The sequence below is a fragment of the Mustela nivalis genome (genome assembly GCF_964662115.1).
Source record: "Mustela nivalis genome assembly, chromosome: 2".
NCBI classification, from domain to species: Eukaryota; Metazoa; Chordata; class Mammalia; order Carnivora; family Mustelidae; genus Mustela; species Mustela nivalis.
The window spans coordinates 146,960,761-146,975,870 of NC_139021.1; the positions used below are offsets into that span (position 1 = coordinate 146,960,761).

The following is a 15,110-nucleotide window of genomic DNA, read 5'->3' on the forward strand; positions in this document are numbered from 1 at the left end:
AACAATAAATAGATAAATAATTTGTAAATATGGAGGGTGCTAACTGCAATGAGGAAAAATGGAACAGGGTAGCTGGGAGAAGGTGGTCGGAAGCCCTCTCTGGAAGGGGGGCATAGGAGCAGAAAAATAAGGCAGAGACTCTGGAAAGAGTGGTTAGGCAGGGAGGACCATCAGACAAAGGCGCTGAGATGAGCATGAACTGGGGTGTTCTAAGGCAGCAAAGAACAGTGTGGTTGGACTGAAGTGGGGAGAGGGCAATCCCAGGGGAAGTCTCCCCCAGCTGTCAGCAGCAGAAAGGCCTGTGCTTTTCCGGAGCAACTGGCAAACACCAGAACGTCTGTTGCAGTTACATTTCTCGGCACGGTCGTCTGGGCACTCAGAAGCTCGGAGAGGTGAGTGGGGCCAGGCTGTTATATAACTACACACACCTAGCCCCATAAAATTCTGCAAAACACGTGAACACATGCACACACGTACGTGCAGACACCCCTCTCCCTGCTTCTGCCTTTCTGCTGGAACCTCGTCTGTCTTCGATCTGATTTGGTCATCCTGTCTTCAGGTTGTATTATCTTGTAGACTCTTTAAAGATAAATTTCTTTTGAGACAAAGTAGACTTATGTTTTAATTTTTTTAAAATGAACTGTGCCTTTGCTTTGGAGAATCCTGTACCAGTAACTCGGTCTGGGCCGGGCACAGTGCGTGGTACAGAGGAGGCTCTTAAAATAAGTGTGTGGTACTGTACAGAGTGAGGGAATAAAATGCTTTCCCTCTTTTGGCTGGGATGAAACTCAGCAGCCTTCCCATCCGGCACCCATCACTCATCCCCATGAGATGCCTTTGTTGCTAGCAGAAGGCACAACTTCTCAGGTACATATGTAGACTGTGATGTCATAGGAGAAGAGCATCAACTATTTGCCCTGGGGTCTGTTTAATTATTTTTAAAAATTAATTTTGATTATTACAGCTGATTACACCTCAGTGAGCAATGTAATTGATATTTTCTAATGTATCCCAAGGAACATTTTGTACAACACGCTTTTTGTTGTTGAAGGTTAAAGACTCCGTTATTGGTTTTTGCCTAAATATGCCCACATCATTAGTCCCTCCAGTGAGAAGGTCGCCATCTGGAAAAAGCAGCATGGAGACATTATTCAGGCACAAGTGCATGAAATTGGTGTTTCTGCATCTTCTGTCTCTCTTCTGGAAAGAAGAGGCTTGTAATTAAAGGAGTTGGTTTTGGAGGAAACATTATTCATTTGGTGTTATTCCTTATCATGTCAGCAGCTGACAGCTCTGCAGCACTGATAAATTGTTCCTTGGAGTGAGACATACGATGTACCATTTCTAATGCCGCTTACCTATCTTTGTGTTCAGTAGAAAATGTTTTCCTCTTGCCAGGTGAGCTGAACTTGGGGGCGAGGCTGGTATGATGGAGGTTATTTCTTCCTTTTCTTCTCCTGACCCCATCACAGGCCCCTCCGGGATCAGATGGTGAGGCTGTGGCCTCTCCTGGAGTGAATGAAGGCTGTGGGGGTCAGCCTGTTGGGCAGAGCTGGGGACGTTGGGCTCCCTTGAGGCCACCATAGGCCAAAGATGGTGTCCTGGAAGCTTCTTCCTCATGTCCACCCTAGAGCAACCATGAGTGTGCACCCCAGTTGACCGTTCCTCCTCCCAGCACCATGTATGTTGTCAACATTATGGGGAAGCAGGTGAGGGGTTGACTGAACCCTCTGGACTATCGTTGCAACTTTTCTGTAAATGCAGAATTATTCCAAAATCTTTTTCTTTTTTAAGAGCATTAGCTCTTTTTTTTTTTTTTCTTTTTTAAAGAAAGAGAATTAGCGAACAGGAAATAGACAGACAGGACCTGAGAGGCTGGGTGGGAAGGGGCCGTGAGGATGAGTCTGTGCGAGGCCTATGAGCAGGGGGGTGATCGAGGTCATGGCAGGACGCAGGGAGGACGCCGTGGCTCATGCTGGATGTGGCCGAAGTGAGGGCTTCAGCTGTGGGAGAGAGCAGTGTGTGTCTGTTTCTAGGGGTAGGATTGGAGGTTAGAGCCCCCGAGGGAGGGGCCAGGCTGGTGGCTGTGACATCATTTAGATGGGAGATAATGGAGGCTGCAGGGGCAGGAGTTAGAGCAGTGGAAATCAAAGAAGATGCACAAGAGAATTCTGTTGAACCAAGGCTGGGATGAGCAAAAGAAGGCGGCTGCCACAGGCAAAGGCCCTGACCTCATTGTAATCAGGCAGTGAGAAGAAAGGACACTGGCTGTGGCAGGTGTGGCAGGAGCGTGTGTCCCATGGTTCTGTTGGATCTGCAGAGCATGGGAAGAACAAGGGTTCCTTGAGGAAGAGGGTTGAAAGTTCAGGGTCACTTCTAGCCTGTAAAAGCCTGTAAAAGTTCAGGGCCACTTCTAATCTGGGTGAGTACAGCTGCCTGACCTGTGTCTGGTTCAGCAAACATGCACTGGATTTTGCCCTACTTTCCTCCTGGGATCAGTGGTACATGTGTGCACAGCTGTTCCATACGGGGGCCGGGTGGACCCCACCTGAGGAGGGAGACACACACTGCTGCCTCCAAACAAAGCTGAGAGCCTTATGGAGGAGTCAGACCTTCTGGAGCAGGGCCAGCCCCGGTGTCCATGTTTCTGTGGACTTTGGAGTTAGCTGAGCAAGCTTCCAGTTGCTGGCTTCAAAGTGGGAATGGCTCAAGTAGGGAAGAGAATAATAGAATTAATTAGAATTGAGAAAGCACCACAGTCAGAGGACACCAAAGTGAGACACATTTGCTCCAAGATCCCTGGTCTCTCATAGCTGTCCTATGGGTGAGCCCTCTGCACCCACCAGGTACACTAGAGCCTCCAGTGAGACCATCTTTGATCTCAGAGACCAGACACCTGCGCCGTCAGGGTGACCACAGACATGCTATTGGCTGCCTCTTTGAATGTGTGCCCAGGCTCGCCGTCCCAGCTCCAGCTCCTGAGTAGCCTGCCCCTGGTAGAAGAGGAGATGCTGGTTGAGGCCAGCAACTGAGACAGCTGAACAAAGGGCAGGCCTGGCTTGGGTCCTTGGCAAGGGAAATGACATTTTTGACCCTCTGATTCTGAGCGCTTTACCCACTATCTCTTTTAAAAATCATTGTGAAAAATCTCAAACATATACCGCAACAGAGAAAATAATAAGATGAATCCCCATGTATCTATTCATCACTTCCCATCCACAATGTTCATCTCATGGCCAATCTTGTTTCTATCTCTATCACTACCCACTTTCCCCTGCTGCACGGAATAATTTTGAAGCAACATCCCAGACATCATATCATCTCCTGCATAACTGTTCCTGTACACTTATTTTCTCTTTAAAGAAATCACAAAATCCAAATAAAAATTGCAGAAAGGGAAGCAAGTGTGCAGAATGGGAAGGCTTTAGCCATCACTGGGGGAGTGATCAAGCAGTTCCTGGGCTTTCTTTCTGGCGTGTTTGTATTCATCTCCTGCTGTTGTGTGATTTTGGGCTTGCTGAGGCTGAAGGCACAATGAGCCTCAGAGAACTCAGTGCCCCTGTTTCCGGAAGGAGGGGAGGGACTGATGAGGACACAATGCTTTTGAGTTTGGTGCTTCAGAGTTTCTGAGTTTGGGGGATGCATGGGATTTACCGTGGAAGCCTCAGCTGTCATTCACCTGGGGAAAAGGCTCATGGGGCAGTAAAGCCCGAGGGCTAAGAAGAGATTTTTGAAAATAGAAAGAAATGGGCTTAAAATTTTTTTTTTAAATTTTTCAGTGTTCCAAGATTCCTTGTTTATGTACCACACCCAGTGCTCCATGCAATAAGTGCCCTCCTTAATACCCACCACCAGGCTCACTTAACCCCATACCTCCTGCCCCTCCAAAACCCTCAGTTTGTTTCTCAGAGTCCACAGTCTCTCATGCTTCATCTTTCCCTCAGATTTCCCCTGATTCACTTATCCTTTCCTTCTAATGTCCTTCATGCTATTCTTTATGCTTCACAAGTAAGTGAAACCAAGAGATAACTGACTCTCTCTGCTTGACTTATTTCACTCAGCATAATCTCCTCCGGTCCCCTCCATGTTGATACAAAAGTTGGGTATTCCTCCTTTCTGATGGAGGCATAATACTCCATAGTGTACATGGACCATATCTTCTTTATCCATTCGTCCGTTGAAGGGCATCTTGGCTCTTTCCACAGTTTGGCAGGTGTGGCTGTTGCTGCTATGAATATTGGGGTACAGATGCCCCTCTTTTCACTACATCTGTATCTTTGGGGTAAATATCTAGTAGTGCAATTGCAGGGTCATAAGGAAACTCTACTTTTAATTTCTTAAGGAATCCTCACACCGTTTTTCAAAGTGGCTTCACCAGCTTGCATTCCTACCACTCCCCTTTCTCCACATCCTCTCCAACACACGTTGTTTACTGTCTTGTCAATTTTGGCCATTCTAACTGGTGTTAGGTGGTATCTCAATGTGGTTTTGATTTGAATCTCCCTGATGGCTAAATGATGATGAATATTTTTTCATGTGCCTGTTGGTCATTTGTATGTCTTTGGAGAAGTGTCCACATGAACAAAGCCTGAACAAGCATGTGGGCTTTGACACGAAGGGAAGTCAGTGGTGGAGTAGCAGGTAACACCTGAGGAAGTCAAAACGCAGCTGTGAAAACAAAAGACAGAGTTCACAGAGTCTGGCTACCGTAAGAGTTTCAGTCAGAAATCTGTAAGAAATTTTAAAAATCTGAAATTCAGAAGGTTTCATGTGGACTGTTTTTACTTAAACTTGTCGTAAATTCAACATGGTATTTGTGGGCAAGAGAGAAAGGATTTTCCCAGGAGATGAATGTGCCTTTCAGAGAGATGTATGGGGGGAAATTAAGACACATGAGGAATTCTAAAATTGGGCCAGAGGAGCGATCCTCATAGTATGTTCTCACTGGCATGGCAAAAGGGCAGGGAGACATCCTCTGTCAGCAAATCAAGAGAGGAACTGGAGGGACAAAGCCACTGGAAATCATAGGAAAGAGAAGAGTGATTCAGAAAACCTAAAATCAAGCACTTGGTAAGAAATCACAATGCTGTGTTGTTGGAAAACCCCATTGTGTTTGGTGGTGGGAAAAGGCTTGTGAACAAGTAATTAAATGAGACTATGTGTTAGAGGAATAAAACCACTCGGACACAAATGGAAGTATGATTTAAAAAGAGATGTTGGAAAGTGTAAAACCCTCTATGGATGTGAGCACGGTGACTAAGGCCTTCTGCTAAATGGAATCTTGGTTTTTATAATTGCCGTGGGCAAGGCTGCCAGTGACTTACTTTCTCCTGATGCTTTTCCAGAGATAACTGGCCCTAAAAATAGTGTCACTCTTCCCGGCCTGGCTTAGAGCTCTTCATGGTATGTCTGGACTAGAATTATTTCAGAAGGGACTCCCATTACACTCTGGTTGTAGATGTGTTAGGGAGCAAGAAAGAGAAAAATGATGAGGTCCACCATCTTATTTCTCAAACCCTCAAGTTTCCTATTTCACTGAACCTGAAGTTATGTAGCATGAACTGTGGCCCCGGTCTTGCAGGAAGTGGTATTCTGACACCACACCCAGAACAGACCATCCAGGTGGTGGAGGTGGGAACACAGCGTCATAGGCTCATGGGAAGGCAGCCAGGTTGCGGCAACACCTGTGCGTGTGTGTGTATGCATGTGCGTATGTACGCCTGCATTGCCTTTTAGTTGTTTTTCAAGTGGTCTGGGCGCCTAACCAGGGTGCTCACTTTCTTTCCTACTATTCCTTGACATACTCATATGGTATACACACACACATACACACACACACACACACACACACACACACACACACCCCATTCTTCAAACAGTTGAGGTAAGAACCCACTCGTCACATTGTCATCAAGAGGTGGCCAGGAAGGAGTCGGCTGGAACAAGAAACTCCGTATAGAAGGGAACGTGGACGACAGGTCCCAACAGCAGAGGATTTGAAAAAGCAGCAGCATCACCCACAGAGCAGTACTCTCCAGAACAAGACGGAAGAATGGCTATGGGCAGATAGAGACCGTGGCTTTCCTCTTTCCATCTTAAGGAAATCTTAAATGTTACTAGTCCATCAAAAGTCCTTGGTCCAGGAGTTTGAAAAATAGAAGTAAATGAACAAAGCAAACACTGATACCTTTAATGATGTTTCTTTACCAAGTGCATCATTTGTGAGACATCCTTATCTTCATAATAGAAGGATAATTAACATCACTAATTATCTAATTAAGTTCATTAAGCATCCACCAACAGGGTACCGTGAAGTTGACATTATGTTCTACTGTCAACAAATGCTTTTGATTTCTTAGGAAGTAATTAAAATGTAAATTAGCATGCAATTATATGCACAGGGGAAGTTTTGAATTAGATATTCATTTCAAAACTGCTTAGAGCAACATAGTTTTTGTTTTTTTCTTCAATAAAAGCCGACATTTTGCTATTAATGGTATATATTAAAGTTGCCATTCTGTTGTTCGGTGTTTGAATCATTGCCAGGTTAGAGTACTTACACGACACACGGCGTTGAGTTGATACGTTTGCTACTGTGCTTTGTGCTTTTGTTCTTCTTTGATCATTTTATTCGACACGTTGGTTTGTGTCTTTTGTGTTTAAAAAAATCACAAGTGATTTTTTTTTTCTGAAAACCTTCTGTAACTTAAATCTCTAGATGATTTTGCCCTTTAGAGGTATTTTAGATCAAGTATTTTAATGTATTCCTTCCATCCGGTTAGATTCAGGGAATGTAATCAGTGGCTTGTTAAGTGCAGGTCGCACACATGCCCTTCTATACACAGGAAAGAGGGAAGGGGCACAGAGCAAACTTGTGGTCCAGCCATCCTTGATTGCAAGTTCACGTTTCTCTCCTTTTTAGGGCGGCCCCTTGGTTTCTGATGAAATAGTATAACTTAATTTATTATAATGAGATATTACAACTGTTATGCTAAATACAGCAACCTCATCAGATGAGGACCCTTCCTGAAACATCACAGAGTCCCTAGACATTTGCTGGAAAAGAGGGTCCAAGACAGAAGCCACCATGCCCAAATCCCCAAAGTTTGCATTTTTTTAAACAACACCAACTGAATCCCGGAATGCCCATGTTTTAGTAAAGCTCATGGTTTGTTGTCACAGCTCAGTGGGTAGGATGCGCACCTCCCCCATATTTTAGCATGGAGATACTGGGCCCTTTGAGCATTAACCTGATGTCATTTGTTTAGTGAGAAGGAAATTCTCTGCTGATGCCATTGAACATCCCCAGTCCCTTTCTGGATGATGTTTCCAGGGATGGATTTAGGTGTTGCCAGACCTAGGCCCTTTGGTTTTGTGTGAACGAGATTTCAGATAAATGCAGAGAGAATACAGTGGCATAAGAGAGGCTGTCCCTCGTTCTCTTGAAAGGATTGTTGTCAGACTTTGGCCATGAGTAGACCCTGCTGAATCACTAGCTGCTCATCATTGTGGATGTGGACCTCCCTATAGTCCGGGCAGAGAGAGGCTGGTCTCCTGGGACAAGTGGGGGACAGTTAGCATGGTACAGGGACTGGTGAGGGGGCCTGAGGCTGGCTGAACTATGACAAACAGAGACATCACGCCAGAGGAAACCCACCCAGGGCTGTCCATTGAGATAGGCAGTTTTGGGGGTGGGGCCTGACTTCTGTCCCAGCTGTCAAGCTGTGAGCTGCGGTGTGGTCTGCATCTTTGCTCTCATTTGTCAGTCCAAAAGGGGCTTCTTTTCCCCACTCACGTAAAGGATAGTGTAAGCTAGCAGAGACCTTGGTCTGAGCAAGAGATCCCACTGCTAAAATCAGATGATGCTGACCTTCTTCAAATAGGCAGCAACCACCTACTCAGTGAACAAATGGAATTTTCTCTACCAGAACTTTCCTCTCAACTGTTTATTCCTAAATCTTATCTTGAAATGTGGTCTACCATATCATGACTTCCCAAGAATGCAAAGTCCACACATGAGTAATTAATGCCAACAGTAACTCACTTCATCCTAAGGCTAGCTTGTGGTCCTGCCTCTGGCTAATCACACATTTCCTCATCTGTGAGCAGCACACAGTGATGGCAGAATCGCTGTGCTCCACAAATGCACCATGACACCACGGCACCAAGGGCTCTCCCACCCGAGAGCGGCACAGAGCCACCTCTCAGTGCTTTTCTGGTTATTCAGTCTCACAAGAAATGGGGCTAAAGTTGCTTTTCTTTTGGTAACAAGATGATAACTTGAACCCTCACCAAGAGAGCAGGCACTGAGGTTAGGCAGGTTCCACAAATCAATGGCGTATGTCCAACAGCAGGTCCTGACCACTGCCCGTTGAAAGGGACATTGAATCTAAATTATGTTTGAAAAGTCTTTAGGGACAAATGCGCAGTTCCTTCTCCAAAGTGGTCTGTCCAAGCAGAAACATCTAGTCTGAAAAAGGTAACTAGATCTTATCTCTCTCCCATTTTCTGATTTTCTTTCTTTCTCTTCTGTAGTATTTTTTTAAAAGATTTTATTTATTTGAGAGAGAGAGAGAGAGCAAGTGAGGGGAAGGGCAGAGGGAGAAGCAGAGTCTCCTCTGGGCAGGGAGCCCCACACTGGGCTCTACCCCAGGACCCCAAGTTCATGGCCTAAGTCAAAGGCAGATGCTTAATGGACTGAGCCACCCAGGCACCATTCTTCTGTAGTGTTTTTATTATAAAATCAGGCTTTGTTTGTACACCATTTATGAGGGGTGTCATAGAGGACTGTTTCAAAGTAACTTGAAGTCCCAACTCTTCAGCTCAATCCACAATATTTTAATATACATAAATAGCTCATCCAATGAAATTCAACAACTCATGAATTTATTGAACAGACATAGTGTTCCTCACTAAAAATATAGAGATGAATAACTCATGAACCCCATATTTAAAGAATCCTGGTGCTGTTTATTGATCTCCCTACTTAGAGGGCATCTAAGAAGAATCATAGTAGATGGGTTTCTGAAAAAAATGTCTATAGGTCAATATTTTGTAAGTTGAAACAGATTTGAAATTAATTTAGGAACCTGGCAATTTAAAGGACTCGTGGGTTGAATCTTTTGAAAACTGAATATAGTCATTTTCTTTAAAGATGAATTATATACCCAGGAATCTATTCAGATTTTTGTATATTAGATTTCCTAATGTGAGACACACCTGCATTCCAAAAACTAATGTGGTATTTGGGAGAAGGTATTTTCATCCTAAGAAATGCTTTCAATTTTGAAAAATTATGACCTAAGGATGGGGGATGGAACACATTTTTGTTTACTTCTCTAAATTTGAGTTTTTAAAACTTAAAAAATGCAAAAGCGTTTTTGAGTCTGCAAGACAGAAGTGGCCCCAACTCTATAAATGAGAAGCGGGCAGATGGTCGTGGAGTGGAGAAGGAGTGCGGGGCCCTCCCGAGGCGCTGCTGCCATTCACAACCCACTAGGGTCTGCTGCCAGTGTGGCCACCAGGTGCCTGCCATGTGAGTTACAGCCGCCTTCTCGCCCTGGGACCCATCTATTATGAGAAACCATTTTGGTTAATTAAAAAAGTGTTTCAAAGTCTCAGAACAGGAAGTTCTGAAATTTTCTTCACTTTGCTGTTGCCGATGGGGGCTGGTGTCAACTTGGCTCCACAGCCAGGCACAGGAGGGACAGAGGGGACAGCAGAAGGAAGTGTGGTCGCCCAGACCTGGGGGCCTGGGAGAAAGGTTGTGAGGTCCTCAGGGGCTGGTTGATCTACTGTTATTATTAGGGGTGACAAAGGAAGTAGCTGGGGCTATCGAGTGAAACTAAAGGACAATTGAATGAGCACGTGTCTCATCGGTTCTTGCAGACGGTTCCCAGCTCATGGATTTCTATGTCTAGAAGCTGCTGTACGGGATGGGGAACCAGGCGAAGTGTCTGCTCTTGGTTCCGGGAAAACAGACTATAAGCAAAAGTGAACAGATGAGAAAATATTAGATAGTCCAACATAATCGGAAGGAAATAGTTGATGTGCTGGAGACTGCCTCACGATCCCTGTGGGTTGGAAGCGATCATGAAGTTGAGAGGGAAGTGGAGCCCTCCAGCATCTGGGGAATGTGGACTCCTGAAACAGACCCAGCTAGTGCCAAGGCTCAACAGCGGGAGTGAGTTTGTACACTGGAGAACAGAGATAGAGAGGAAGGTCCGTATCAATGGAGCAGGGAGCTCCAACGGGAGAGTGGTCCCAGAGAAGAGTGCAGGAACCAGCGGTCAAGTGCCCTTCTAGCTTCTCTAGTGGGTCAGAAAATATGTTGGCATCCATGCCTCCATCTGCATCTACATGTCCATGCCTCTCTCTCTCTAAGCACACATCTCTTCTCCAGACATTCCCTCTTTCAATGTTCTACGCACATTCATCAATTTTCTCTTCTATCCCAGGCCTTTGGCATAAGCCCAGTGGATACAGACACAGTCCCTGACCTGGGGATCCCGCCTTGTAGGAGGATGAAATAATGACACTGTAATGAGAGGTTCAGGCTCAGGAGGTGCCCAGAGGAGAGGGAACCTCACTTGGGCTTTCTGGAGGAGTTTGAACTAGATAAGGAGGAGGAGGAGGGCGAGGAAGAAGGATGTGAGGGGAGATCGGTAGGGAGGAAGGGGCCCCTCCAGGTGCAGAGGGACAGTTGTGACCATCTGCCTTGTGGCTCAGCTGGTAGTCTGGCACTAGCAGAATAGCATATCCAGTTTATCTTTCCTTAATTTCGTGTATGTATTTATATCCTGATTCACCCCTCAGAGGATTTATGGAACCTTTAGATGAGGATGCATGTAATAAAATAAAGGAATGAGATCAGGAAAAATAATCATGGAAGAAGAAAGCCAATTCCTGGGGAATGAAGATCATAAACACGCCGTCTATAAAGAGATCCTGTCCAGAACCTACACGGTTCTGGCTTTCTGGCTGCCATTGTGGAGCCAGAGGCAGAATAGTTCATATGTTTATTCCCCGCCCACCAGTTACTCTTCTGCCAAGAGGCGGAAGTGCTTGAGCACAGGGACATAGGGAGAGCTAAGCGGTCCCTCCTGCCCAGCGTCTCCTGGCCACTCCCACTGTGAGTTTTTAAAGATCCGATCTGAGCTTCTCATGTCCCTGATCAAAAAGAAGCATGTACTGCCACCCTGTCCGGGCTAGAGGACGCAGACCCACAACCCTACTGCAAGAAGCCCGATCTCAATGCTTTTCCAAGCCCATCCCTCGCCCCCGTCCTGCACTGTCTTCAAGTCAGACCCAATTCCGTATTTTGTTACAACGCACTCTGTCCTCTCCCTTCCATATTTTCTGGCAAACGTGGTCCTGTCTGCCGGGAAGAGCCTCCCCCTTCCATGGGACCAACTGCTTCTCCTGGACTTTAAAACCATGCCCCTTCTGAAAGCCTGTGTGCCCTCTCCAGCCTGGCTGGGCCCCTGCGTAGCCGAAGCTCTATTTGTCCTCACAGTGGCCGCAGCTGTGAGAACCAGCCTAAGGGAGAGGGAAGGGTTGGGGTTGATTTTGTTACCTGCGAGCTACATGCAGGCCCCCCCTGCCCCCTAGAGTCCCCCGAGACCTGTGACCGCTGAGACAGCAGAGGTGAGCAGGTGTGCACAGCATCCAGGAAGACAGGGATAAGGTTAGCGCTGTCCTCAGGGAACTCCGGCTATGGCCGCCCCCATTCTTCTTAAAGACTAAAGAAGGAAGCCTCCCTCTGAACCGCAACTCCCATTTGTTTGTCTGAAATGTTCATTGCCATGTGCAGGTCGCTCCTTTGCTAGGCAGCATCTGGAGTGAAAGAAGCCATGTGGGTTTACCGGTGCTGCCGTAACAAAGCAGCACAGCCCGGGGGCTTCAGCAGCAGACATCTCTTTCCTCTCACTCCCCATCCATCTGAGCCTCGTGGAGGCCCTGACACCTGAGCAGGAGGCCAAGAGGAGGGAGGGTGGCTTCCTTGAGAAGTCCCAGCACCTACAGTTCCAGAGCTTTCGTCCTTTGCTGCCCTGGAGGGTTTTTTTGTTTGTTTGTTTAAGTAGTCATGCTCCATGTACTCATGACAATCGAATTTAATAAAAACATCCCAGTTGAAAAAAGACAAATTAGAAACCACCGTTCATCTTAGAAATGAATACGTGAGTGAATTTAACACAAGACGAATTGAGCTGTGGCGATCGGGTCCCTCCTCAGCCACTCGGAGCACCGGTTGTTTGTCAGTCCTGCTGGAAATATGATTATTATTCTGGTATTGCTTGACACTTACTACAAGTCTGGGGCTGTGTCTCCATAGCAGAGAGAAGCACAATTATCTGGGCACTTGGAGAAAAGAGCGCTTCCTGGCTGGAGTCATCCAATAGATACCCTGCCAAGACCCCCTGATCACGATCACGTCTTGCTCACTGGACAGACGCCCCTTCTTTCTATCAGTCTGCTAACATTGGATGGGTGCATGTATAGACATATATGACTAACCACAAACAAAGTGTTTAATTTCTTTTGTCAGGGAACCCAAACCTGGTCTCCACCAAGGACTTATATTTAAAGGTAGATGTGTCAGCCTTATACAGAGAAGGCATAACTGAAAAACTTCATTGAATGTTTTACAACCCGGAAAATATTGAATTTAAGACGGGTTTAAAGTGCAAAGGGTGTGAGGACCAGACCCGAAATTGTTGCCACTGACCCTGAGGTTCTCCTTAATCCTGATCCCGAGTGTCTCACTCCGGGCAGGGAATAACCAGGGACAGAGAATTCGGCCCAGCAGAGTGACAGCAGTCTATGAGTTTCATTTCAGTCTTTCCAACTTTGGTCATTGCCTCTGTTTGCCTGGACAGTGTCCCCGAGGAGCTTATTCTAATCGAGGGACAGGGCTGGTGGGAGATGAGCCACTGTAATTCAGAGTACTGCTCTCACAGGGTTTCTGCTCTGCCCTGGGAGCCCCGAGGAGGTGTTCCAGGAAAGAGCCGAGTATTAATGATGGTTTCATGTTAACTACAAACCGCACACACAGACTCAGTGACATTGCACTGTTAAATCTCTCCTCCTCTCAGCCCCCACCAGTGGAGAAGAGGGGACTGGTGAGTGACAGTGAGAGTGACCAGTGAGAACGGAGATCCTTGGGGATGGGAGTTTCTTCCACATCTGGTTTCACGTCTGCCTTGGTAAATGGGAATTCACCTGAGTTTTACTTGAACCTGTCTCTTTTTCCTTTGGCCAGAGAAAGTCAGAGGTTAAAGGAATCTAGATTTGACACTAAAATCAAACAGCATGGTGATTGTTTTTTCTTTATGGAATTATTAATGAATACTTAGAAACCTTCAAAAAAATTGTGAAGACTGCCGACAGTGGAATCATGTTATATAGGATTAAGGGTAAAAATACATTCATGAAATGAAAATCAAGTTGTCAACAGTACTCTTAAAATTCCTTTACATTATTCACCAAGAACGATACCATGGTGACTTTGTGAATTTGGCACCAACCTTCTCTATATCCACCAGGCAGATTTCCTACCATTTTGGGGGGATAAGTTACTATTTCCTTGTCAAATGTCTGATGAAGGGGTTGGCTCATACAGTTAGGGGGAGCAAGATTAACCTAAAATTATTTGTCTTTAAACATGAGAATCACACTCAGTACAATGAGTTGTTTATACCCAAGGGAGATGTGGGACTGTGTCCAACTGGGAGAACAGTGACTCCTATCTTCCTTCTCAGTTTCATGATGGAGTTTAGGTAGAAAGCTTGTGAGAATTTCATTGTATTTTCCAATATGCTTTTTTTTTTTTTAAAGATTATTTATTTATTTATTTGACAGAGAGAAATCACAAGTAGATGGAGTGGCAGGCAGAGAGAGAGGAAGGGAAGCAGGCTCCCTGCTGAGCAGAGAGCCCGATGTGGGACTCGATCCCAGGACCCTGAGATCATGACCTGAGCCGAAGACAGCGGCTTAACCCACTGAGCCACCCAGGCGCCCCCCCAATATGCTTTTTACTTAGGAATACCTTTCATGTACTTTTCATGTTCATCCAGTACTGTTATATAGAACTCACCCAGTTTCCCCTGGTGTTAACATCTTAAATTACCATGGTGCCTTTTTCAAAGTGAAGATCTGACATTGATGCATTACTAGTAACTAAATTCCAGGTGCTATTTTGAGTTTCACTAGTTTTCCCATGAATCCAGGATCCAGACCTGAGCCCCACATTACACTGAGTTACCATGTCTCCTTAGGCTCCTCTGATTTGTGACAATTTCTCAGATTTTCCGTTGTTTTTCATGACCTTGACAGTTTTGAGGAGTACTGGTCAGATATTTTGTAGAGTGTGCCTCAGTTTTGGTTTGCTCAGTATTTTCTCCTAATTAGCTTGGGTCATGGAGCTTGGTAGGAAGATCACAGAGGAGAAGTGTGCTTCTGGTCATACTGTGTCCGGTCTGGGGTGCGTGACACACATGTAGCATCATCACATGGTCGTGGTGGTGTCTGCCAGATTGTTCCGCCGCAGAGATCCTCTTGTTCCCCTCCCATACTTGATTCTTTGGAAGCAAGTCCTTAAGTCCATCCCACCCTTACGGGTGGCCTCCTGGTGAGGGAAACATCTACATCTATTGTTTGAAATTCTCTGTAAGGAAAGGTTTATCTCTTCTGCCCCATTATTTATTCAATCGTTTATTTGTATCAAGAGGGACTCATGCACATTTATTTTATAATTTGGGCTGTCGTCCATTAAGCCTGTTATGTATCTTGTGCTCAAATTGCTCCAGCTTTTTGCTGAGAGTATTTCATTGATCTCACCCTTGCTTTCACTGGTGCTCTCTCGATCTTTTTTTTTCACTGATTACAAAAATGAATCCGTATGAATTTTATGTGTTTTAATGCATTCCACTGTAAACGTTCTAACATTTTTGGAATGTGTATCACTCAGGATAAGTTATGCTGCAGTAACAAACACCCCCACATCTAATTGTCCTAAAATTGCAAAGTCATGTTTCTTCCTTGTGCTACAAGTACTGTGTGAGTTGGCCAGGAGTCTGCTGTACCTTGTCCTCACTCAGAGACACTGGCTC

At 45.6% G+C, this 15,110-nt stretch overlaps 1 protein-coding gene across 6 annotated transcripts in view; it reads left to right on the forward strand.

Annotated features, from left to right (window-relative positions):
* WDFY4 (WDFY family member 4) overlaps positions 1-15,110 on the forward strand; it is a 273,431-nt gene that overhangs the window by 141,594 nt on the left and 116,727 nt on the right. The window lies entirely within an intron of this gene.